This window comes from Pinus tabuliformis, chromosome 4_2 (genome assembly GCF_031772625.1).
Source record: "Pinus tabuliformis cultivar Carrire ecotype Pingquan chromosome 4_2, CPIR1, whole genome shotgun sequence".
Classification (NCBI taxonomy): Eukaryota; Viridiplantae; Streptophyta; class Pinopsida; order Pinales; family Pinaceae; genus Pinus; species Pinus tabuliformis.
The window spans coordinates 328,208,367-328,234,644 of NC_142304.1; the positions used below are offsets into that span (position 1 = coordinate 328,208,367).

At 36.4% G+C, this 26,278-nt stretch overlaps 1 long non-coding RNA gene across 1 annotated transcript in view; it reads right to left on the reverse strand.

Annotated features, from left to right (window-relative positions):
- LOC149169282 (uncharacterized) overlaps nucleotides 1-18,484 on the reverse strand; it is a 48,445-nt gene extending 29,961 nt beyond the window's left edge. Inside the window, exons 1-2 of the long non-coding RNA XR_016259378.1 lie at nucleotides 18,164-18,484; nucleotides 17,809-17,895 (exon numbers count right to left, since the gene is read on the reverse strand). This is a non-coding gene — a long non-coding RNA (uncharacterized LOC149169282). The remainder of the gene's footprint in view (nucleotides 1-17,808; nucleotides 17,896-18,163) is intronic.
- Between the last annotated feature and the right edge of the window lie 7,794 nt (nucleotides 18,485-26,278).

The window sequence follows — 26,278 nt, forward strand, 5'->3', positions numbered from 1 at the left end:
TCCCTTGGTTTTTTTTGGATTGGTTTATCCATGAGATACCACATTCGTTCTTGGAATATGCAAGAGGGTGAGTGGCTGGAAGAAATATTTGGTTCAGCCATATCTATGGTCGAGTGGTACATGGAAGTCCCAAACCTCATTGGCTCTTGCCTATGTTTAATAAAAGCTAAGTTCTCTTGCTTTTGTAATTGTTATTATGTGGCCTTAATGCATGTTATCTCATTTTTATTTATGTGGTTTAATGTTGGTTATAAGAATGGTTATATGATTGGTTGTAGTCATGGTTATTTCATGTATTTACTTATAACTGAAATAATAATGGATGAAAGACCTAATTGATGTCAAAACAGTTAAGGGAGGAGGGTGGTGATCCTTCTTGTCAAGTCTCATATGAGTTATTAGTATTTTATGCTCTGTCTTGTATTCATGTCTTGTAGATTGCATTGATGCCAAGTGTTTGAAAGAATGTTAGTCCCAGTTAGGGATGGCCAAGCCTAGTCCTAGAGCCAGTTTTTGGCTTACATGTCATGTAAATTATGGATTTTGAAAGCTAAAAGGGCTTTTGGGTAGTAACTTGGATTCTAAGCTTGAAAAGTGGCACAAATATTGTAGTTACAGGCACAGGTCTGAGGAGAAAATTCCCCAGATGCACTCATGCCTTGTTATGGGAGCGTGTGAAGCCTCCCAAACGCACCCTTGTCCATATCAAGGGAGTTTCCAAGGGTTTTATGTACTAAAAACTCAATGGGACCTAAGCGATGGTCATGGGGATAAATGAGAAGGCTTCTGGGAGTCCTGTAGCAAGTATAGAAGGTTTGTGTTGTGGGTTTCTGTCAATTCCACTTCCTCAAGGTCACCTAGGAGGTTGAGTCTTGTCATAGTAGCCCCTAATCTCATGTTTACCGATGAAAGTGAGTAGATATGAGGAGAGGTGTCGTTATAGGGTGGTATTAGAGCGGGTTGTGCTCTCTATGGGAAAAGTCTAATGTTTTCAAGGTCATTGTCATCATGCATGGGATCAGGGTATACTATTGGTATGGTCATGCATGATGTTATGTGTTGGTAAGGTTACATATCCATATATGCTTATGTTTATACATGTACACGTTAATGTGGACCGATATTGTAGATGAGATAAGCCTCCCCTGAACAACAATAAGGTATGGATTTTATTTTGGTATATATTTGGTTTTTCTGACATGATATACTTGCAAGAATAAGAGAATCAAGGATGACGAGCAAAATGGTAGACTATATCTCCCGTGACTCTCCTTATAGATCAGTTGGGAAGCAAGGAACTGAGCATTCTCCTAGTATGGAAATACATTGAGGAGCTTGAGGGCTGAAATAAGAAGTTGCAAGGCAGATAATGACAGGTTGGTTGAGGCTCGGGAAAGACTTGCAAGGGCTCAGGAAAAGCAGATAGAGGTTAATGCAGCTATCCTTCATGCTCGGAATATGGCACAGGGGTGATTGGTTAAAAGAAATATTTGGTTCAACCCAATTTATGGTTGAGTGGTTCGTGGAAGTCCCTGACTTGGTTGGTTTATGCATTCACTAATAAGATCTCCTTCTCCTTGGTATTTCACATGCAAATGTACTTGTTCATATGTGGTTTTTATGGTTGTTATATCCTTGTTATTTTTGTAACTTGGGTATATGTTGGTTATGAGTATGTTTTATGTTAGAATTGATGTATGGCTCTTATCATGTTTTTATTATAAAATTAATGAACTATGAACATATGACATAATAGATGATAATGTAGTTATCGTGATAAGCCATCAATGCTTCTTTACGAATCTTAGATATGTATGAGACATCTATGTTCAGACATGTTGTTATGACATGTAGATTACATATTTATGACATGTTTGATGAAATTATTGTCATGTCTAGTAGGGGTTAGATCAAGTAATTATACCAATGATTTCATTAGTATCCTTGTTCCATTGTTATTATTCATTTATGGTAGTTTCATGAAGTTTTGGGCAGTGGCTTGAGACCTAAACCTGAAAAAGTGGCTCAAAATCTGGGGTCGCTGGCTCAAAGCTACGTGAAAAAGGCCACAGTCATTGGCATGCCTTACTGTGGGAGTGACAGGAAGGCCTAAGTCACATTCTTGTCTTGTCATCAGAGTGGTTGAGAGTCCACATATGAAAAATGACAGATTGTCTCAGGGGTTAAGCACCTAGAAGGGTTTGTTGCCTCCTGAAGGGTTTGTAGCTCCTAAGGAAGGCTAGATTAGTTTTTTTTTTTTTTTGTCGCTTCCACTTCCTTAACTGTACATGGGAATTTCAATCACATCATAGTATCCTCTCCTGACATGTTTACCCCAATGGGCTGGTTAGGTTGGGTAAATGTGGGAGGAGGGTGTTACACTCTCATCCCAAGTTTGTGCATGTTTAGAGTTGTACATGTGTAGGATGTGCATTATCATCTTGTTGATGACCTATGTTTGGCCATCAATCTCGAGATGGAATGCAATTGAATTGTCGCGATTATTTTCCAATAATGTCTAAAGGCTTGACTAGAATGTGCTTAGGAAATTTCTATCCCGATCTGATATAATGTTCTATGGGATTCCAAAATGTAACAATACTCATTCAAAGAAGAGTTTAGCCGTGTCCTCTGCTATTTTGCTCTTCTTGCAAGCTGACAATATGGTAATCTTAGAAAATATGTCCACTATCACAAATACACAGTCATTACCATGCTTGGTAGAAGGGAGGCTTGACAGATAGTCCGTAGAGATGGATTCCTACGAGTGGTTGGGAGTAGGTAGACGAGTGTGTAGGCCTTTCTTCTTAATGGTTGGCTTGGCAATGGTATAAGCAGTGCATGATATATTGTCCAACATTCTGTCATAGTTTTGGCCAATAAAATTACTTTTGTAGTACGACCACAATTTTCTCCATGTTGGAGTGTCCTATGACCCAACTGTAGTGCGCGTCCCAAATCAATTTAGCACTCTCACTTGAAGGAACAAAAAGGTGGCCCAAGTAGCATAATAATGCATCATGGAGGTGGAAATAGGGATTATTTTTACCATCCGCTAACATTTGGTAAGTGGTGGAAAACCTTGGATCATTCTTGTATAATTGCATCCACCTAGAGGTCTCGTGGGCACAAGAGTTGAGAAAAGTAGTTAGTGTTGCAAATGGGGGCCAAAAGAGGTAATCTACAAAATGATTGGTGTTTCTCTTATTGTACTTAATATTCAAGTGGAATTGTTGCAAATATGTAGACCACTTTTGATAGCGATCATTCTAAAACTTCCCTTATGTCTGTATGAACTGAAGAGTTCAGTGATTTTTGTGGATGATCGTCTCATTCCCCAGAATGTAATGTTTCCATCGCTGACAAGCCTTCATGATAGAATACATTTCTTTGTCATATGTGGGGCACTTCCAAACTGTATCAGAAAGTGTCTCACTCTGATAGCCCACCAAATGCCCTTGTTGGGAAAGAACTACACCAATAGCATAGTTGAAGGCATTTGTCTTGATTTTAAATGGTTGTTGTAGGTATGGCTATGTGAGTAGAGCTACAGAGAAGAGGCAGTGCCTCATCTCAAAAAATTCCTTTTGCTGCGACTCAGACCAAAAAAACCTTGCTTTTGCTCCGCCCTTGGTAACCTGACTCAAAGGCCAATTGATATGGGAGAATCCCAACACGAACCTATGATAAAAATTTGCATGCCCCAAAAAGCTATGAAACTTTGTGAGAGTGATCAAGGCTAGCCAATCCCAAATGACTTGGATCTTAGTTGGAACCACATGTACTCCTTGCTCATCTATGATGTAACCTAGATATTGGACCTGACCCATGCCAAAGGTGCATTTCTTCAGGTTGGCACATAGTTTTTTTTGTCGTAGGGTCTGAAGGACCTGTTGAATGTGTTGCAAGTGCTCTTCCCAACTCTTGTTGAAGATAATAATGTCGTCTAGATATACAACCACAAACGAGTTGGTGAAGGGTCGCAAGATGTCATCCATTAGACTCATAAAATTAGCAGGGGAATTTATCAACTTGAAAGGCATGACCAACCATTCAAAAAGGCTCTCCTTGGATTTGAAGGTGGTATTCCATACATCTGTGGGCTCTATTGGAACTCGGTAATAGCCAGACTTTAAATCGATCTTGCTAAAATTCTTAGCCCCCTTGAGCTGGTCAAGAAGGTCATCAATCCACAGGGTTGGATACCTATTCCTGGAAGTGATTCTTTTCAGTGCCTGATAATCAATGCAGAACCTCCAGGTTCCATCCTTATTTTGTACAAGTACAATCAGGCTCCCACAAGGTGAGGAACTAGGTCAGATTTTCCCTTTTTGTAGTAGGTCCTGGACCCTCCACTTGATCTCTTCCTTTTCTAGAATGGAGAGGCAGTATATCAGCCCATTAGGTAGAGGTGCTGTGGGGGTCAAATCTATCAAATGCTTAACCTGATAATGTAAGGGTACCCCTGTGGGTAAGGAGAATATGTATTGTATTCTTCCACAACCTTATAAACCTTCTTCTGATGCGTGGAGGAACCTTTCCTAGGGGCCATGGATGTAGCCATGACCTTCCCCTTACTCTGAGAGCGAATAAAAAGAAAACAAATTTCCTGGTCTGGGAGATGATCTTACTGCATTTCTTAGTAGATATCAAAGAGATGGCGGTAGGCAGGGCTACCTTTGTTATCATATATAACTTATTGCCTAAAGTAATAATAATAGTGCAAGGCTTAGAATCATATGCAACATGCCACTTCCATAAGTATGGTTTGCCTAAGAATACATCACAAAATTCAATAGGAGCAACATCACATAGTACCTCATCCATGAAGGGCTTGATGCTATAAGGAATGTGATGTTGTTGAATGATGCGGATATCTCGTCCTTGTTGAAGCCACTCGATGGTGTACAATTGCGGGTGTGGTGTGGTTGGTAAGACCAATCACTTCATGACTTATGCTAAAATGAGGTTCTTTTAGCTCTCGTTGTCGAAAATGAATTGTAGCAGTGAACCCTTCACCGACATATGTGAGTGGAAAATGCACTCCCCCTCCTTTGGATCTTCAGGCTCAATATTTTATACCTTGGTGGTGGAAACAATGGCATTTGGTTTAACGTCAATAATCTGCTTCCCCTTATCATTGCCCATATTTGGTTTTGGTTCAGAAATAGAACATGCATTAGACTTTGAAGCTTTTATCTCGAACACGAGTGAATGCTTGGCGTGACACTCATTTGTGTTGTGAGTGGGGCTCTTGTGGAAGTCACACCACTTTCTTGTGTCCTTCTTTGTCTTCATGATGCCATTCTTTGCTTGCAGCTTCGATGGGTTGTCCTAGGTCACTTTTCCTTACCTATATCCTTTTTTCTATGGTTTGGGAGCGATCTTTCCCTGCTTCTGATTCGCAAATCCAAAGTCACCCTCTTTTTTTTTTAATTTTGTTCAATCTTAGCAGCATATCGATACTTTGCGCCAAGCGAGGAGATGTCCAAGAACTCCATTTCTTCCTAAATGTATTTGTGTAGACAACCACAGTACTTGAGCACCAAATGTCGCTCAGAGTCTTTGATACCCAACTTTGTGCATGGGGTATGAAAAACATTTGTGAGCTCATGCACATCTTGGTCCCTTTGTTGTCGTAGTGTGGTTCACTGTATGTACTTATCCTCATAGTTCCTGACGGGGTAATATTGTTCCTTGATAGCATCTCGGAAAGAGTTCCAAGAGGGGGCGAATGTAAACAGAGAGGGTTCCTCTACCCTTTTCTCATAGTAATTTTCTCACCAATCCTTGATATGGGGAACAACCTTGAGTAGTGCAAAAGTAATCTTCTCCTTATCGAAGAAACTATGGACTGAAAAATAACCTTCCAGCAGATTCAACCATTTATCTACAATATATGCATCTATTTTACCTTTGAATATAGGGATATCAAAGTTCACTTGTACCTTGAAGGAGGTGGTGCCTTCGAAGTGACTGCTAGATGAAGATGCGTCATCGGTGGGCATCTGCCAAAGGATCTGGGAAAAATTGTCCATCATCACGTTCCTATGTCGCTCGAGGACTTCTTTGAGAAAAATTTTAAAAGGATCTGTTGCTCCCTCGTCTTTCTTTTATTTCGCCATGGGAGGTTGTCGAGATCAGCAAGGTCGGTCTTGCAAAGGTTCAACCAGTTAGAGCCCTAACTCCTTATACCCCAAACTCATTGGGGACATGCATAGAAAATAGAGAAAGAGAAGACTAATCTGATACTACTAATCTAGATTTAATGAAGGAACGAATTGAAATGCACATATAAATAACACAAAGATATAGTGAAATGAAACTTTAATTAATTAATAACAAAGTATTGAAAATTGTTTACATGCATAATGGAAATAAACTACCTCAAATGATGGTAGTTGATCTCTAAGAAGAGATGTGGAGGATACATGCCTTCTGAAATATGTTACAATGAGGATCGAAGGCCTATTTATTTTCGAGAAACAATGGAAAACCGTAAGAATCCAAAAACCTAACCTTGGGAGATGAAGAACCAAAAGTTTGTGGGCCCAGTTGGGGTAAATTGGTACATCAACTTCCCAAGGTCATAACATTGGCATACAATCTCCATTTGATGCAATACGATACCTCGTTAGAAAAATATATCTGAGGACTACAACTTTTGACTGCACACCCTTATCGCGGGTTATGAGTTTTCCCATTTTACAAAAAAACATCATTTAGGGCCTCAAAACGACTCTTAAAGTTCATAACCCGAAAAAACTACCAAAAATGGTAAATTGTGCTACAATTAAGGAAATTGAAACAAACAATGGTGGGTGTCCAAGTGGAATAGGCAGGTGGCCACTAATATCCACCTGAATCAATGTTGTATCATAATTTGAGAGAATGAAATTTTGGGATTCATTCCAAGGGTTATACTTGGAATAATGTTGCACCCCTAAAGCATTATATTCCACTAAGCAATTCAAGATAGAGCAGGGGTTTCATATCAACAAATTTTAACAATTAAATATCATGATACACAATAACTGAGAAGGTAACTTGCTCTGCTCCAACAGATTAGAGGATATCATGTTAGACTATACAGTCAACACTTTTGATTTGTGTTGACAATTACATGGGGTTAACCCCATATGATAAAGTTTTTAATATATATGTGTGTGTGTGTGTGTTGTTGAAGGAAGTCTAACTAGGTTCGTTCTCTATAAATGTAAGTTTGGCTTTTGTATTTATTCAAGAAAAGAGAAATTATTTTTATGATATTTGTCAATTAGTTTCTTGCTCATTGAATTAGGTCAAGCACATGTTTAAGTGCTTCTAGGAAGTCAAGAGTGAATGTGTTTATGTAAGACCCTTTAAGGGCATGTTACTCTATGTATAAAATAGTATAACAGTCAAAGGATACCTCCACGCAAAGTCCCAAGTCCTATCCATGCAACAATGTCTTTCAAATGAAGCAAAACGAAGAAAATAGTGAAGATATGGTCATGTTGGCTTGAAGACAGAATGTTGGCCTAATGTCAACATAGAGGAGGGACAGTCCTCTATATATAGATGTTGTCCACTCCCTCATAAAGCATATAACGCAAGCTCTGAAATTAACGAAGTTGGAAGTCAAGAAAGTGAAGGGAAAAGGAAACTCTAAGGGTCTCCAAGACAAGAGAAGAAAACTGGAAGAAGGCCGAAGTATAGGGGACTGTTTCTAGGGCTAGAGATAGTCACACGTGCAAGGAGAAAGAGGAAAGATTGCAGATATAATAGCAGTAACATTTCAGTGCAAGATTCGTTGGTGTTTGAGCTAGATGTTAGGCTTACAAGGCCTCCCAATTCAACTGAAGAAGTCTCACTCTCTAGAGAAGGTGAAAGGACCCTAATTCAGTAAGGGTACGCTCCACACGTGAGAAAACTAGGGCCGCAGAACAGTTGTATAGTCATACACCCATATCTCAAGAAGGATCTTGTTTGGTCAACAAAAGAAGAAGTCTACTTGAGTAAAGGATAGAAGAGGGAAATCTCATCTAGAAGGCTCAGTCAAGGAAGGTCTATCTCTAGACTAGAAACAAAGAAGGAGGACGAAGTGCTAGGGAGCAAAGTGTCAGAAGAAGGAAGTCTGTGTGTCGGGAAACAAAGTGCAGAAAAGAGGAGAGGACTTGACTTGTGCTTGGAGTACATCCTAGTCAAGGGTCATCAATAAGAAGCTTCAATAAGAGAAACTTACCAAAGGGTTTTCCTCTCTAAGAGAGAGAGGTTTTGGCCCTAGCAGAGAGCCAACATTTGTGTTCTTGTCTTTATGTTTTTGGTAGAAATTTGATGAAACACACACACTAATAATAAGAAGAAGATAAATCTAAGATAATTGTAAAAGTGTTTCACAAATTTTTATCAAGCAGTGAAGAATCCTAACAAACACCAATGCCCTTAATTCTTCAACATGTGTGTGTGTGTGTGTGATTTTCCCTTTGCATTTCTAAAGGATTTTTTCTATTTCCCTTCAGATTTCAATTATCTAGGAGGGACATGCTTCTTTGGAATCCTTCCTTGAATTGTGAACTTGAATACGTTCCGAGTGTAACATTTTATGGAGTGTTTTTCATTATACATTGGGGAAATTACGACACTATTAGCTAACAAATTAGTTTATGATATACATTGCTTAAAGAATTTTACGATATTGTATGAATAACTACAACACAATAGACATATTGTTGTATTAACATAGTTTAATTACACGTATCTCATGCTTTCATGAACAGGATCACAAGGTGTTACTAGTATGAGTTAATGGTGATCATAGATAAGCTCTTAACAACTATGATATCAATAATGAGTTGAAATACTAATAGTTCCAAAAGATTTTAGTAGAGGTAATCTAAACATACCAGTGTCGAACTCCTCCAGCCCAATAGACTTGCCAAAACAAAAAACAAATTAACAAAACTGCATACAAAAACAATACCAAAAACTTGAAAACTTCAATGTAAACAACAAACAACCAACCTACAATGTAGGAACAATTACAATGCCTTCTCCTATGAAACAAACATCTGCAACATTCAACAGAAGAAATCATGAATAAAACATCGAGTGAAAACTTTGCAACGCACTCACGGTCCACATACATATAGGAATTTTTGACCAAAAAAAAAAAATCCGGTCAAAAATATTGTTCGACTAAAAAACATAGTGGCCGGATTCTCCCCCCACCGGCTAAAAATCTATTGCACGGTATTTGAGGTTGTCATTAACTTTAACATTAAACTTTTTAGCCAAAAAAGTTTGAATAATTCAGCCAAAAAAGTGAATAGTTTAGTCGAAAAGGTACAATCATGATTTTTCCACGAGCAATTCTCGCAAAAGTGTAACCCAACTTCACATTTCTACCCTCTTGGCACTCGGAAACCCTTAAACACATCACTAATTTGATTGTGTTTATATGTTGTTACAATTTGTTGTTCTTGGTGCTTGGAAACCAATGAACAATGACTATAGGTTATAGTATGAGATCCATGTGTGTGAAACACGTCAAGTTGTTTGATCAAAATTTGAACACATTCAGTTGCCAGACCATCCTCCTAGCAACTAACGTATAGCCGAAAGTGAGATATCAGACAGATGGTGATTGGTCTATAGGATGGTTTATTACTTGACAACTTTTATCGCAAAAGACCCGATGAGCCGAGTTTGTTAATATTGTTAATATTTCAAGTTCATCAAAGATGGTCAAAGGTGGTTATGTTTTAAATGGAAGTCAAGTGAAAGATTGAAGATGTGGTGGTGAAGAAACAGGGGTGTGTGCGAGATTCCAAAGTGAATGTGAGTGCTGATGAAGACCAATCAGATAGATGTGACTATATGTGAACTGTAAATTTTAATTCTTGTATTATTCTTTGTAATATTGTAATGTAAGCATTAAGGGAGGGACTTCGAAAATAACGCTTACATTAGTGTATAAGTATATTTAGTTTGTTGAGATATTTTCTCAACAAACAATGTCTTAGTTTGGAATTTGTTGGATCTCATAAGCACTATTTATGTGGCTTGTATTTTTGTCTTGATTTGCAATATACTAATAGTTTTTGTGTGGAATTTATGTGCACTATGTGTTCTCTTCAAATTTATTATTTTCATGTTAGTTGCTTACGTTTTAAAGGGGGAATTTATTAAATGTTTTTAATAATTTATAGTAATTTAATAAAAACAAATTTAAAATGAAATTTAAATAATATTTTATTTTAAAAATAATAGCTTAAAGTTTTGAGAACTATTACCATACTTACATTTTAAATTATTTTTTACTCACGATTTAGATTTCCTTTTTATACGATTGAAAAACTTTATTATTATCAATATTAATGTTATATATAAATTTATTAAATGTGATAAATATACATCCTTTTTATTCATTCAAATTAAAATTAAAATTAAAAATTAAATAATAATAATAATTGTTGTTGTTGTTGTTTGGAGATCGTTGACTACTACGTCCATGGAATATTTGTGCGAGAAAAATCTACTCAAAGCGATCACTTCCTATAATCGATAACTACTATGCCCACATAATATTTTTGTGAGGTAGATCCACCCGAAGGGATCACTTCCTACTAGCTCAAACATACAACCTAACCCCGAAGGTGTGGAGAGAATTGAACTCATGATCTCTCAATGCAAAGGCGCTTTAAGGACGATAAATCGACCAAATGAACTAACCCTCAAAGTTATAATGAGTATGATACCTAATATGTACTATATTAATTTATAAAAAAAAATAAAGAAAAAGTGTGTAATAAATAACACTTAAACGTATCTAATTTTTGGATGGATTTTTTTCTTTACTCTAATTAAAAGAATTGGTTGGATTTTTTAAACGGATGTAAAATTATAACTTTAGCAATTGTGAACCATACTTTTAAATCAACTAGAGGAAAAATCTACCTTACGTTCAAAATTATCAAGTATTTTTTGTTTTAACAAGAACTTAAATATATTATATTACATACAAATTTGTGGTTAGAACATGTACTTGCAGTACATTGGACATAATGCTACAGGTAGAAATTCTTTAGAGGTTCTAAAATGAAGAGGGCAAAAAATCATCTCCTTTCAATAAAATGAAAAAGGGAGAGATCCAATAATGAACATTCTAAAACTTGTTGTATTTCTTCCTGAGTACAAGAGTATATTTTTACAAATTGATACAAATTAAAATATGTTTAAGATTAGAGTAAGATCACCCCCTACTAGATCCAAGGGAGTCGAGAGAATGTTGGATATCATATTTTGAGGATTTCTTTCTTCAAACTTTTCTACTTATTATTAGAGGAGGGAACAAACTGGATTATTTTTTAAAACATCGAAATAGGAAGGGGAAGAATAGGAAAGAATGGCCTCCTCTTTCTCCTTTCTAGCTTCTACTTCTTTCCTTTTCTAAAACTGAGTTTTTTCTTTTCTTTTAAGGATTCTATAATTTCCCCAATTAGAATCTCTTTCTTAGCGTGAGAATTTTTGTTCTCTATTTGCACTTGATCTATAGTTGACTAATTAGAATGGCGCACCAAATGAGATCCAATATGGGCTTTTGAATTCTTATCTTTTTCCTTTAAAGATTGCAATGCTCCACATCTATTTGTGAAGGGAGTAGGTTGGAGTGACTTAGGTCTGATGGCCACTTTCGCCCTCTTATACCACTGTACCTTTTTCTTTTTTGGAACTTGTTTAAATGATCCTTGTGCATCATTATTTTGAAAAGATGTTGTTGGTTTAAAAGGTGGCTAATATGCTTAAGCATTAGGATAACTTTTCACAAAGCACCCGCACTCATGGAAAAAATTGCATTTAAAATGAATTTGCTCATAATCCAACGATAGGAGATGGCTCCAACCCTCCATGTCAAGTTGAATCACCTTAGGAAGTCGTTCTGCCAAATAAGTTTCTACACAAATTTTGGCATATGAGAAATTATTCTCCTTAGGCTCTGAACAAGTTTTATGGCAACTCAACTTGTCTCTAATCGCTGTAAACATATCATTGCCCCAAAAAATAAGGGGTAGATACAATAATTTAATCCATACAAGGGCAGAAGATATTTCCATATTGGGGTTAAAGTCTAGAGTCTAGTGGGCAAGAAACATTCTCCTAGAACCCATGAAGTAGGTTCCAAATCTAAAGATCAAGTCCTTGTCCTCTTTGCTTTCAAAAATAAAAGCACAAAAACCTTTTTTTATAATACAAAGAACGAGATGGTCCATGATCTATCTAATTTTTAGAGTTCTAATACAAAATAGAGCTAGGACTAGGCCAAAGGCCAGTGAACTTACCAATTAACCCTTTTTCCTTAAAGATATTGATGTTCTTTTTCATTGAAGAGGACCCCAAACTAAGAGAAGAGATTGCTTTTGCTTGGTTTTCAAATCTTCTTTGCTCAGGACATGCCTAATCCATCTAAGAAGAACCACTGGGCAAAGAGCCATGACTTGCAATAGTGGCACTAGAAAGACCACCCATTGAGAGACAAACACAAGGAGATCTTCAAAACTTGACTACTTTATAGCAATAGCAATCTCTTGGACCACGGTATTGCAGAAGCAACTTGGCAACACTATGGATTTAGATTCGACTAGCAATAGCTAAATCCAAACTCATGAAGGTAAAATCTCTAGATCTGAACTTACAGAGCAAAGATCATCCCTTTGCCTACACTAAGAATGATCAGGTCTCTACAACTCCATCCTAGGACAAAGCAGTGATGGCTAACTCCATCCTGGGACAAAGCAGTGATGGCTAGGAAACCATAGCCATGTGGAACATATGGTACCAACTATTCATAATTGAGGAATTCTTCATAATTGAAAAACATTGATTTTAAAAAGACTTGTCTTTAAGTGCGACTTTTTTGGAGTTTCTAGTGGATTTCTAGCCGAAATTTGACAGAAAATTTGTGGTGAAATCTTGATATGTGTTGTTTAAATTGATCTTTTGACTGCATATATAGATTATGCACCCTGAAAACCCTTGGGCACTTCGATTGTACAAAATACACCCATCAAAACTTGCGATTTTAATGAATCCCTTATGAAATCAAAACAAATTAAATAAAAAAATAAACCATAAAACTTTTCAAAAAAATTACACTTAAAAACAAAATTTTAAAATAGATTTAATGTATCACACTTAATTAGAACTTTTAATTAAATACAAAACTATTAAACAATTACAATCTATACTCTTAAATCAATTAAAAATCTTTAAATACTAAAAAAAAATACAATTTAAATAATAAAAATTATTATTCAAATAATTCTCCATCATGTGAATGCTAATGGATATAAAACTTTCGTCTACTCAATTTAATTGTTCATTTAGTAAATTTAATTGTTCGGTAATTAATTTAATTGTTCATTTAGTAAATTTAAAGGTTCGAGAATCCATGCCCAAAAAAGTAAAACCATTTGCATTGGAATAAATAAAAAATAATAATTACTTTTAAAATATATATATATATTTTAAATTAATTTTTTTACAAAATGATATTTTTTTATAAAATCAATGCTTGAAAAATCTTAAATTGTTTATTATTTTTTAAAATATTTTATATTTTTATAATTTAAATTTATAAATCAATTTTTATTTTTTTCCTTAATTATACACTCACATATTAAGAATCTTGTAGTAAGTCAATTATATACAACCTTTGTAGTCATGAATTAACACATTTAATTCAATGCGCACTTGTAGAGTGTGAAAGAGCAAAAATTAAGAAGTCTAAAACAAATTGCTTTCCGGTTAATGCTTGGTTCTGACATGGAATGCAAAAAGGCAAGGAGAATGTGGAAGGAGTCAAACAAGGATAACATAAAGCTCAAAGCTTACAAGTAGTTATCAAGCAAGAAAAAGGCCGATTTCATGGTTTCAAGGAGGGAAGAACTAATCTTCCTTGGGAAAAATAATCCCAAATTATTTTGAAAGGAGCTCCAACCGAAAAAGATACAAATTGGAAATAATATTATAGCTTCCAAACGGTTTGACTATGCCAAACAACTCTATTAGCAGGTTCCCAAGGGTGACCCTCCCCCCTTGGTCAACACTGATACTAAACTCTTCACAGTACAAGAGGCAGAGATGGGTATCAAGAAGTTGGGTGTTGGAAAAGCAAAAGACTTAGTTGAACTCCAAGAAAAATGTCTAAAGTGGGACTCAAAGATTCTTTCACCTCACATTACGAAGATCTTCAACAACTTCATACAACAACGGCTCCCCACAGATTGGACCAGTCTGGCAATACCTCTTTTCAAGAGCGTTGACATCAATAATCCATCCAATTATAGGACCATCATGATAAACCCATTGTTTGCAAAGCTATTTGGAAGCATGCTAGAAAAAAAAATTAGCAAGTGGGCAGAAGAAAGAAAGAAAGTTTTAGACCTAAACATTCCACAGTTGATCATTGTATAACTTTAAGGCACATCATTGAAAAAGTTTGGGAGAAAAAGGAAGAAGTCTTTTGTTGCTTTGTTGATTTCAGAAAAGTGTTTGACTCAGTTCCTAGGGATAATCTTTGGCACGAAATGGAAGAACTTGGGGTTCCTAAACATTTGAGAGCAACAGTGCATAGGCTATATGAAGAGTTGAAAGTCAAAATTAGAACTTTGGCAAACATTTCTGAAAGTTTTAGAAGCGATATCGGAGTCAAACAAGGTTGCCCACTGTCTCCTACCCTTTTTTGTTTATATATCGACAAGCTTGAGGAGTGGTTAAATTCGCAAGGGGGTGATGGTATCTATTTGGGCAAGTTTGTTATGCAGATGACCTTATTCTAATTGCTAAATTGGCTCTTAGTTTGCAAGAGCACTTACTAGCCCTTGAGCATTTTTGTAGAAGTGTGGGGATGCAAGTCAATATCAGCAAAATGAAAATAGTGGTCTTCTCTAAGAAAAAAAAACATAACCAACATAAGTTCTACTTTGAAGGCAATATTCTAGAAGAAGTTGTGGATTACAAATACCTCGGAATTGACTTCAACAAAAATCTAAGCTAGAATGGTTGTAGAAAGAAACGAACTTTGGGGGGTTGGAAAGCATTTTATGCTTTTCAAAATAAGTGTAGAGAGGCAGAGTTATGGGACTGGAAAATCACTCAAACTCTTTTTGGGCTTCTAGTGATTCCGACGATTCTCTATGGTTGTGAACTATGGGCTAGCAGTACATCCGACATGCAATGGAGACAAATTGAGAAAATTCAGAAGTGTTTGATTACAAACAAATTTAAGATTAAAAGTGCAGTTCCTTGTGATATTTTGTTAAGTGAAACAGAGATTGCTCCTATTGAAGCAATTGCTATGGTGCGAGTCATAAGGTATTTAAAAAAATGAGCAAATGGAAGAGGGTAGATGGCCTAAGGTTGTCTTTAATGATAGATTGTGCAAGAACAAAAATACTTGGATGCAGCAAAATAACAAATGGTTTAGTAAATGGGGTATTTGCTTGAACGCATGTCCCATAAATAGCAAAGAGATAAAAGCTTTCGTTATGGAAAAGTTCCACAAGCGTACTTGGGATAAGGAGTTAGGAAGAAAGAAAAATGACTATATTGAAGTGTTTAATCCCACTCATAGTCATCGACCAAAAGCATACATAGAGGCCAATATCTCTTTGAGAGCCAAAATTCTAATTGCTCATTTAAGGATTAATTCTCATCAACTCTGTTGTGAAACAAAGCGCTAGAAAATGCCAAAGGAAGTGTGGGAGGAAAGAGTATGCATTTTTTGCTCTTCCGGAAAAGTGGAAACAAAAAACATTTCATTTTAGAATGTGAGGCTTTCAAAGACAACATGGAAAGTTATGCAGATATGCTGGCAGCTAGCCCTTGGGATAATCTACTTAGCAAGAATCTGGGAGCATTTATTTGAAGCTTCATAGAAAAAGGGCCAAATACATCAAGCAGATGAAGAAGCAATCTGTCCCATATGCTATCTTTAGCCTTGTGAACGTTAAAATAATTTCTTTCTTTCTTTCTTTCTACAATCAATCTTTATCACATTAAAGAGAAATCAAACCACAAACCTCAACACTTCCACGACTCCGAATACTTGTTTTAATAACACTAATTAATTAAGCTCATAAAATGGTGGGTATAAATGAAAATTTTAGTATCCGGGTGAAATTAAGGCACATCCCCATGTTAATTTTTCATTTAGGGCCTCCATAGAGATCGCCATGTTAAATTTTCATTTAAATTATTTTCATTTTCTTATAGGCTTTTGTTAAAACTTAAATATATTTTAACCTTTTGTTAAGCTACTTATTTAAATATTTCTCCAAGCAAGTGGCACCAAACGGAGCCGACTCTAGTCGGACGGACGGGCTGGGGAGAGATGAATGGGATGTGTGCAAAGTTGGAAAGAGTGAGATGTGTGCAGGATGAGGAAAGGCACTCTGCAACCATGAACAACATCGTAGTTTTTTCAGAAGAAACCATGAACAACATCATAGTTTGCAGAGACTCTCGTTTGGTGGCATTAATGGAGGCGCTGGAACAAGAAGGGGCATTCGGGTTCGGAGGATGAATAGTGCTTTCCATAGAGTGGGAGGGAACAATCTATAACTCCATAGATGGGTTGTTGATTTTTTCCGAGCATGAGGTGACAGCACGATTCCATAGAAAGGAATTTAGGTTGAAGCAATCGATGTGAGGATTTTAGTTCGATGGTGGTGGTATTTGAGTTGCGGGAGCTCAACAGGTTCTGGAAGGGATTGAGGATGGAAGGTGAAAAGGGATATGGGTATAGGGATTCTAAACAAGGCCTGCAGAGGTCAGGCGCAACCGAGCTCGAAGGTCTGCTATACTAGAGCGTAGACCCCTGTGGTATTGACAATGGTAGAATACAACTCTCGTTTCTTTGCAATGATAAACTGGCAAAGGTCTGCTATACTAGAGCGTTAACCTCTGTGGTATTGACAATGGTAAAATACAACTCTCGTTTCTTTGCAATGATAAACTGGCAGGAGGAGGTCAGAGAAGCGAGAGGAAATACATCAAGCGATCAAGTGGATGAAAAAGTAATGTCCTGGGCTTGACAAGGTCTTCTCCTGTAGCAAAAACATAAAATACATAAAACCGGGTTGAAATAGTGTAGAAAACAAGGCTCCACTGCACAAGTGAATCCTGGACAACTTAAGAGGAGCTGGACATTTCACCATATAAACATCCGCTTAGCTTTGCCGAAACTGGTCATATTTTTACTCAGAAAATAATAGAAGTTTTTATTCAGAAAACCATAGAAATTTCAGTATGATTGTGAGAAGATAATTTTTTGAAAATTCAGGTTTCTGGCTGTTTGGGTGATGTTCAGTTTGATGACGATGATTGTGAGTGTTTAAGATTTGTTTTTAATATATTTCACAGTAAATCTATTTCCACCATTAAAAAACACACACTCTTGACACTGAAATCTTAGATCTTAGATTTTGGGTGCCCAAAATTCTTAATAATTTTTTTTTTATGATTTTAGGCTTTCAGAAATTTTTAAGTTGCCAAATCCATTTCAACATGACTTCATTTCCACCGAAAAAACAAAATTCTAACTAAAAAAAATTCACCTGACAGGATTCCGGCTGGAAATTCCTAAACCTGGCGGGACAACGCCCATCAACATCTATGCCTTTGGAAGCAATGTCACAATCAAGATAACAGTTTTCTTGTTTTCTTGAAGTGGACATAAGTAACAAAGAGAGAGATTGAATAAAACGAACTGCACTAAATACTAGATCTACTAACAGCCGAAACAAATTCTACGCGTCGCATTCTAACCTGCTCAATGTTGAAATGTATTAGTACAGGCGACAGTCGGCCCTGCTAAAACTACAGTCATGAACAACAGCATCCGCCAAAACAGATCTGGACAAAGAAAATACTACAAATAAGTCTTCAACTAACTCTACGAAAAAAAGGAACTATAGGACCCCAAAAAAAAAGAAACATTCCAAAATCAAATGTGCTAAAATGCCATTACTACCCCACATCTAGCGATATTGACATAAACAGTTTGCAAAAATGTTTGCTAGCGGCCTCTTTTCTCCGCAAATCTTGGATGATTTGGACGGAGAGGCGGAGAAAAACATCCCTACAAATCAGCGCATAGCAATAGTTACAAGCGTAACTTTACTTTCAGCAAAACGTGGTCGCTCCGATGATCAGTCGCCGGAGGAATGGAAGCTTTGCATGCCATTAAACAGAAACACGAACATAAATATTGATTTTGCATTGAAAACTACTCTGCAGAGATTTCATGAACAATGAAGCGGCTTCACTCGACATGCCTGCCATGAATTGGCCGTTTCAAGTCCGCCTCCATCTCGCTCGGGCCTGCTCTGATGCCCTCTCCATGGTTATATAGAAAAATAGTTGGAATCATTCTGAAAACCCTAATTAGGTTTCCTCATGTATCCTGGAAATCTAATAGTCTCTCATTCTCGTTGATGTTGGGAATTTCTGATAATTCCAAACAAAAATTGAATAAAACAGAACAATGCTCTGTTTTAACACAACTTAAATTAAAATTGTTTTGTAGGAAGAATAGTGTGTTTCACATGTACAATAAAAACTTTGTATTTATTAATAAAAACAATAGTTGTTACAAATTTTTTCCTCTCACAGAAGGATTCTCCAAGAACGCTTCGGTTCCACAAAAAAAAATTTACTCTGTCTTCTCCTTCTCCTGAAAAATACTCTGTCTCAGCGACAAATTTTTCACTCACGCTGCTGTATTACAAAACAAAACTTTGCTGTATATATTTACACTGCTATGTAAAAAATTCTAAACTTTGTTATATATATTTACACTGCTATGTAAAAAATTCTTCACATGTGTGCCGCTGCGTGCTTCCCTTACATTACATATGCAATGAACAACAAAACATTACATTCAACCTGCTGTAGTGAGTTTTTCTCTTTTGCATATTCAACAACACTCAAAAAAAACATAACAATACATATTTCTATGCTATACTGAGTTAAAAAAAAAAAAGGAAGAAAGAAGATTTTTATCTACATTCTACGACCATAGTAAATATCATTAAATTACTTTACTGACAAAAACAGTGGTCTACGAAACTTCCACTTCACGTTAAGTCCATATGGTGCAGGCTTGTACACAACCATTGATATAATCGAACGGTTGACGACAATTCTCCAGAGGTCAAAATCGCACGGACTTTATGCGCCGGGGAAAGGTTGTTTTGGAAAGTACTGCCCGGACACGTGTCAGCTGCTGAGCATGCTCGTTGTGCCTCGGAGAAATACCAACATTCAACAAAAGTAGTGTGGGGAGGATCCATGGCGCTTTTGGCGTCGTTGTACAACAGTTGCATGGCAGTTGAAATTACATTTCAACACTCCCCTTTAATTTCAACTGCTCGGTTATCAGTCATACCCAGACATTTCCTCAAAAACTCAAAACTTTTCTGCCCCAATGGTTTAGTTAGAATGTCTGCAACCTGCTCCTGAGTTCTGCAGTGTTTTAAAACAATCTCTCCATTGTTTACCAATTCCCTGATGTAATGAAACTTTGTGTCAATATGTTTCGTTCTCTTATGAAACACAACATTCTTGGATAATATAATAGCTGAGCTATTGTCACAAAAAATCACAGTTCCTTTTGCTTACTCTTGGAATAAACTCCTTAACATCCTTCTCATCCAAACTGCGTGACATGCTGTTGCTGTAGCTGCCACATATTCTGCCTCTTCCTTGAGCATTTGCTGGACTGTTTCTTCCATCTCTGTTTTGGCTTCTTCCTCTTCGAAATGAACAGGGTCATCAACATGACAATATAAAGCAAACAAATAGTTCATACCTTCATTTGCTGCCTCTTGTTCATAAATGTCACTTAAATTTATGAACTTCTTACCTCTTTCATTTGGTGTGCAAGTGCTTGAAGAAGCACTTGAATTTCTTCCTTGTGGTGTGCTTGGAGAAGCACTTTCATTTCTCCTCAAGGGTGTCCCTTGCTGCCTCTGTGTTGGTGCTGCTGTTTGGGGATGTATTTCAGCCATCTCCTCCTCATCTTCATCATGTGATAAAGAGTTTTTAACATTCACTGTCTTCTCTATTCTTCCATCCCAAGCTTTCTCCTCAATGAACTGAACATCTCTACTCACAATAAGCTTCTTGGTGGATGGGTTATACACCCTGTAAGCTTTGGATTCCTCACTGTATCCAATGAAAATACATTTCTCCCCTTTGTTGTCCAATTTCTTCCTTAATTGATCTAGAATGTGTGCATAGGCCACACATCCAAAAACTTTCATGTAGGTGACTACATTTCCAATTTGATAAATTATTGATCCAATTGAAAAAATAAAGAGTATAACTGGACTTATTGATTTTCATTGGAGAATGGGAATTGACGGATTTTCCATCGGACCTATTTGACAGGATTTGTTACCACTTTGGCCATTTCAGTTGCTTGGAAAAAGGGTTTTCATCTTGAAAAGATGTGGATCATACGATGAGAAATGGACACCCAAGCCTTCTTTCTTCGTGGGAAACATGAGCCCTTTATCGGACTTGAACCGATGACTTACGCCTTACCATGCCTTGCTTTGTCCCACTCCATGCTTCTTCCGGCACTCTGTTTATGACTGCTTTTGTAGGGCATCTATTCAAAATGTACGCTGCACAATGTACAGCGTCAGCCCAATAATCATTTGGCAAATGCTTTGCCTTTAACATAATCCTCGCCATATCCATGATTGTTCTATTTTTCCTTTCGGAAACTCCATTTTGCTGCGGAGTGTACCTAGTGGTAAACTGCTTGTGAATTCCATTTTCTCTACAAAAACGTAGAAATTCTTTGGAGATATACTCACCTCTTCTATCAGTTCTTAGAACTTTGATATGCAGCCCACTTTGGTTTTTTACAAGTGCTTTGAAATTGCAAAATCTTTCAAACACTTCACTTTTGTTCTTCAGGAAATAAACCTAAGTTTTTCTAGTAAAATCATCAATAAATGTTAGTAAATAGTGGCTGCCTGCAAGTAATGGAGTTTGCATCGGTCCACATAAATCTGAGTGGACAATCTCTAAGGGTGCTTTTGCCCTTATGCTTTTTCCAAATGGAAAACTTTCTCAGTGTTGTTTCTCCAAGATACAACCTTCACAAACGCTGTCTGGTTTCTTTATCAATGGTAATCCTCTTATCATTCCTTTTCTATTCAACAAGTTAAGACCTCCAAAGTTGAGATGTCCAAATCTCAAGTGCCACAACCAATTTTCATCCTTTGGTTCGCTTTGGAAAGCCTCTTGAGTCACTGCTGCTATTTCTTCTTTATTTTTTAAATCTGCTTTCATTTTGAGAGGAAACATCATGTTCCTTGTCATCTTCATTTCAGCAATACATCGTTTGCTGGGTGTTTTATCCATGATGGTGCATACATCATTCACAAAGAAAACATTGTACCTCTTTTGAACAAGCTTTCCAATACGTAAGAGATTACATTTCATTCCAGGAACATAATAAACATCTGCTATGGTTTTCTTTTCACCTTTCTTTGTTAAGACATTTACCTCTCCTTTTCCCATAACAAAAACTTTATTATCAGTCCCTAGCGTGATTTGTGACTTCACACTCTGATTTAACATACAAAACATGGCTATGTTTCTTGTCATATGGTTACTGCAACCGAAGTCTAGAAACCATACATCTTCACTCTTTTTTTCAGCCATATTAAAAGCTAAAAACAAATTATTTTGGCTGATATTTTCTCTAGTGAAATTTGCATTAGTTCTATTACTCATATCATGTTGCTTCTTTCTACATTCATTTGCACAATGCCCATATTTTTTACAATAGTGACATTGGACATTGGATTTATCATACCTTTGTCCTTGAGCATGATGTTGTCCATTTGTTCGCTGCTGCCTTGGCCTTGGTTCTGATTTGGATTGCTGCCTCTTCCCTTCTTGTTTCCTCTGCCTTGACATCTTCCTCTTCCAAAGAACATCTGGGTCTTAAAGGCATGTTCTAGAGATGAGTTTTCATTCCTACTCAATCTTTGCTCATGTGTTATCAATGATGCATGTAGTTCATCAACTGAAAAGTTTGTGAGATCCTTTGTCTCTTCTATGGTGGTGACAATCACATCAAACCTTGAGGGTAGGATCTTTAATAGTTTCTCCACAATCCTCCTTTCTTCAAGAATCTCTCCATGAAACCTTATCTATGTGACTAGTCCAATTACATGTATGAAGGATGAGTCAATATTATCTGACTCCTTCATGCAGAGATTCTCAAAATCTCTCCTCAGCGACTGTAGTTTTGTTGTCTTCACTTTCTCCATGCCTTGATAGGCTATCTTGAGAGTTTGCCATTTTCCTTTGGATCTCTTGGCTGCTGTTATCCTTGGAAACACACTCTCATGCACTGCTTGATACAAAAAGTAGAGGGCTTTTGAATCCTTCTTCTTATTTCTCTTCAACAGATTTTTCTCTCCCTGAGTCAAGTTATTAAACTCATTTTCATCTACTGGTTCTTCAAAACCATTCTCAACAAATTCCCATAAGTCTTGAGAAGCAAGCAAAGCTTTCATAGTTATTGCCCAATAGTCATAGTTTTTTGCATTAAATTGTGGGAGCTGAGTATTACAGGTACCCATGCTAGTGCTGACTCCAACCATTCTTGCACTCTTAACTATGCTTCAAAATACTTGACTTTGTATTTAAAATAACTGATTGTCTTCAACAGTGACACCAAAAACTGACTTGAGAAATACCTTGGATTTTTTTGACTGAGTCTTCACTCTCCTGGAGAAGCTGTTGCAACAAGAAATCCTTCCTTCAGCTTCTTTGACACCTTCAAAGAGCCTGGACAAACTCTGATACCATGTTGGGAATTTCTGATAATTCCAAACAAACAATGCTCTGTTTTAACACAGCGGAAACTAAATTTTTTTTCTGGGAAGAACAGAGTGTTTCACATGCACAATAAAAACTTTGTATTGATTAATAAAAACAACAACTGTTACAAATTCCTTCCTCTCACAGAGGGATTCTCCAAGAACGCTTCGGTTCCACAAAAAAAAAAATTTACTCTGTCTTCTCTTGAAAAATACTCTGTCTCAGCTGAAAATTTATCATTCATGCTGCTGCATTACAAAACAAAACTCTGCTGTATATATTTACACTGTTGTGTAAAAAATTCTTCACATGTGCGCTGATGTGTGCTTCCCTTACATTACATATGCAATGAACAACAAAACATTATATTCAATCTGCTGTAAAAAAAAAAAAAAAAAAACAAAAAAACAAAAAACTTCTTACGTTCGCTGCAGCGAGCTTTTCCCTTTTGCATATTCAACAACACTCCAAAAAAAACATAACAATACATATTTCTATGCTATACTCCCGTGAGTTAAAAAAATAAAAAAATAAAAGACTTTTACCTACATTCTACGACCATAGTAAATATCATTAAATTACTTTACTGACAAAAACGGTGGTCAACGAAACTTCCACTTCACGTTAAGTCCATATGGTGCAGGCTTGTACACAACCATTGATTTAATCGAACGGTTGACGGCAATTCCCCGGAGGTCAAAATCGCACGGACTTTATGCGCCGGGGAAATGCTGTTTTGGAAAGCACTGTCCAGACACGTGTCAGCTGCTGAGCATGCTCGCTGCGCCTCAGAGAAATACCAGCATTCAACAAAAGTGGTGCAGGGAGGATCCATGGCGGTTTTGGCGTCGCTGTACAATGGTTGCACGGCAGTTGAAATTACATTTCAACAGTTGAACTATTGTATTCTATTCTTGTTGAATGATTGGAAGTAACTTTGCTTTGCCAAGCAAAAGCATCCACTTTAAGGTACATCACATCATAGTTAGATTCAGAGAAAATTCAATCCTAGTTAGATTCAGGGAAAATTCAATTCTATAAAATTTAATATGGAAAAAATTCGATAATATACATGTTACAAATATTTAAACATATTAATTTTTTTAATAGGAGTTATACATTTGAAACTTAAATATATTATTTTTATAATCTTTTTCCAATATAGAAATTACCTTTTTTTATTTTTGTTTTTATATAGGAATTACTAATTTGCAACCAAGTTACTATTTTATAATTTTTATTAAGATAAGGCTTATCTTTTTTATATCTTTTTACATTGCAATTTACCATTTTATAAATTTTTCTAATATAGAATTACTGTTTTTAAATTTTTTTCATATAAGAATTATAGTCTTTATATTTTTTTTTTATAAAAGTTTCCAATTTGCAAATGCAAATTTTTCCAATATAAGGTTTTTTCCTTTTTAATTATGTTTTTATATAGACAGAAACTTTATAAAAACTATTTTTTTTTAGTATCTTTACTTTTCTTTCTATTATTTATACCAAAGTTGCCTAAACCCAAACTTGTATCCTTCCGTTATTTGTACCAAAGTTGCCTGAATCCAAACTTGTATCCTTCTTTTATATATCACAGAAAAGAAAGTATAATCATAATATTGACAATTAAATGAGCAGAACTATATATGTTTATTTTTAGATCACTGACTTGCCCAAATCTGTATATATACATTGTTGGATCATTAATTAGTTAAAATTTAATAGTAGGCATATAGAGCACCTGCTCATTTAATGTCATTAACAAATTAATTATTTTCAGATGATAATATTAATTGGTCATATGGAGCAACTATAACTATTGGTCATATGAAGAAGCTATGCCCGGAGTTATTTGAAAAATTGTACTGCAAGATCAAACAGTTATGATGAACGATGTGACTCTTGCAATGGATGTGGTTCAAATGGACATGAAATGGTATTTGTCATTCCACATTTCCAATAAACATGACATCATGGATAAGGCCTTTGGGAGGTTCAAGCACTCTCCATTAAATAAAATTTGCAGGCTGCCCTTAAACCTTCCATGTGCAAAACAAGTGGCCCATGTTCACAACCCCACAATTACTCGACTCTCCTCTCGATTATACCATTGTATAAAGAATGCTATACACCACTGTAAGTATGTTATTCAATCCTTGTTTTCTTTTGTCTGTTTGTTTTTTTTTCCACCGATGCTCAAGTGATTTGTTGTTAATATTAGTTTAACAGCGAACAGGGTTCGAATCTCGTCGCCGTCAATGGAACCCACAGCCTCCAGTTTCGTAGTCACGCCAGAACCTTATAGGACAACAGAACGGCCCATCCGAGGGAAGAGTAAGAAAATGGAAAAAGCATAATAGGGCAATATGGTTTTAGTCTTTGGTTCGAGGTAGGGGATTGGAGTTTTGGGATTTCAGTGTTTTTCATTCTTTCAGGGTTTATGTCGGTGACGAAGTCTAGTGTTTATGGCGGGCAATGTGGGTATAGGATAGGGGTCCGTTTTTTTGTTGTATTTTTTTTAGGGTTAAGTTTTAGGTATTTATTTTTAGTGTTTTTGGAGTTGTTTATATGTGAGATGTTTTAAGAGGAGCATGTCCTCAATATTTGGGGATACACCCACTCTTTTTGGTGGCCCATCTCTTGACCGATTTCATCCTTTCATTGGGCATGCTCCCTTAGTGGCCCCTTCTACCTCAGTATCATGCATTATGGAGAGACATGAAGGACTAAGAACTCATTTACCTGGATCAATTTCTAGGATCGATTATGCTCCTCTTTCTCCTAGAAAAGAATCTCCATCTCCTATGCTTTTTTAGGTAAGTTTATTCAGACACTTTACTGTTGCAGAGATTAATATGTTGGATAATCTTGAAGTTAACTCCTCTCAATCTGTTGTTGTCTTGTTGTCTATTTCTTTTTATGATGAAATCTCTAATTATAATACTCAATCCACTATTAGTATGTATCGTTAAAATTTTCCTCGTCTGAGTAGGAATCCCTCTCTTCCTACTAAGCAATTTCACTCTTCGGTCTCTGTTACTTGCCTCAATCCTCATTTAATTACTTCTAGTACCCCTGAGACATCCTTGTTTACCTCAGGTCTTTTCAAATGTTTTGATTCTTTTAGCCCCTTAGGAAGGTTCCCTGAGCACACTCCTACCTTTGAACAACCTCTTTCATCCCCGAATCCTTAGCATGCTTCTAACCTTGAGAAGGGGGTATTTTGTACCCAATTCTTATCCCCTTGATCCTTCCTATAAGGACTCTTTAGACCTCTACCCCATTCCTGTCTTTCACTCTCGTCACCTTTTGACTCTACCTTCCACAAATCTAAACTCCTCATTCAAAAAATGTGACTATTAAAAAGAAAAAATAAAATAAAAAG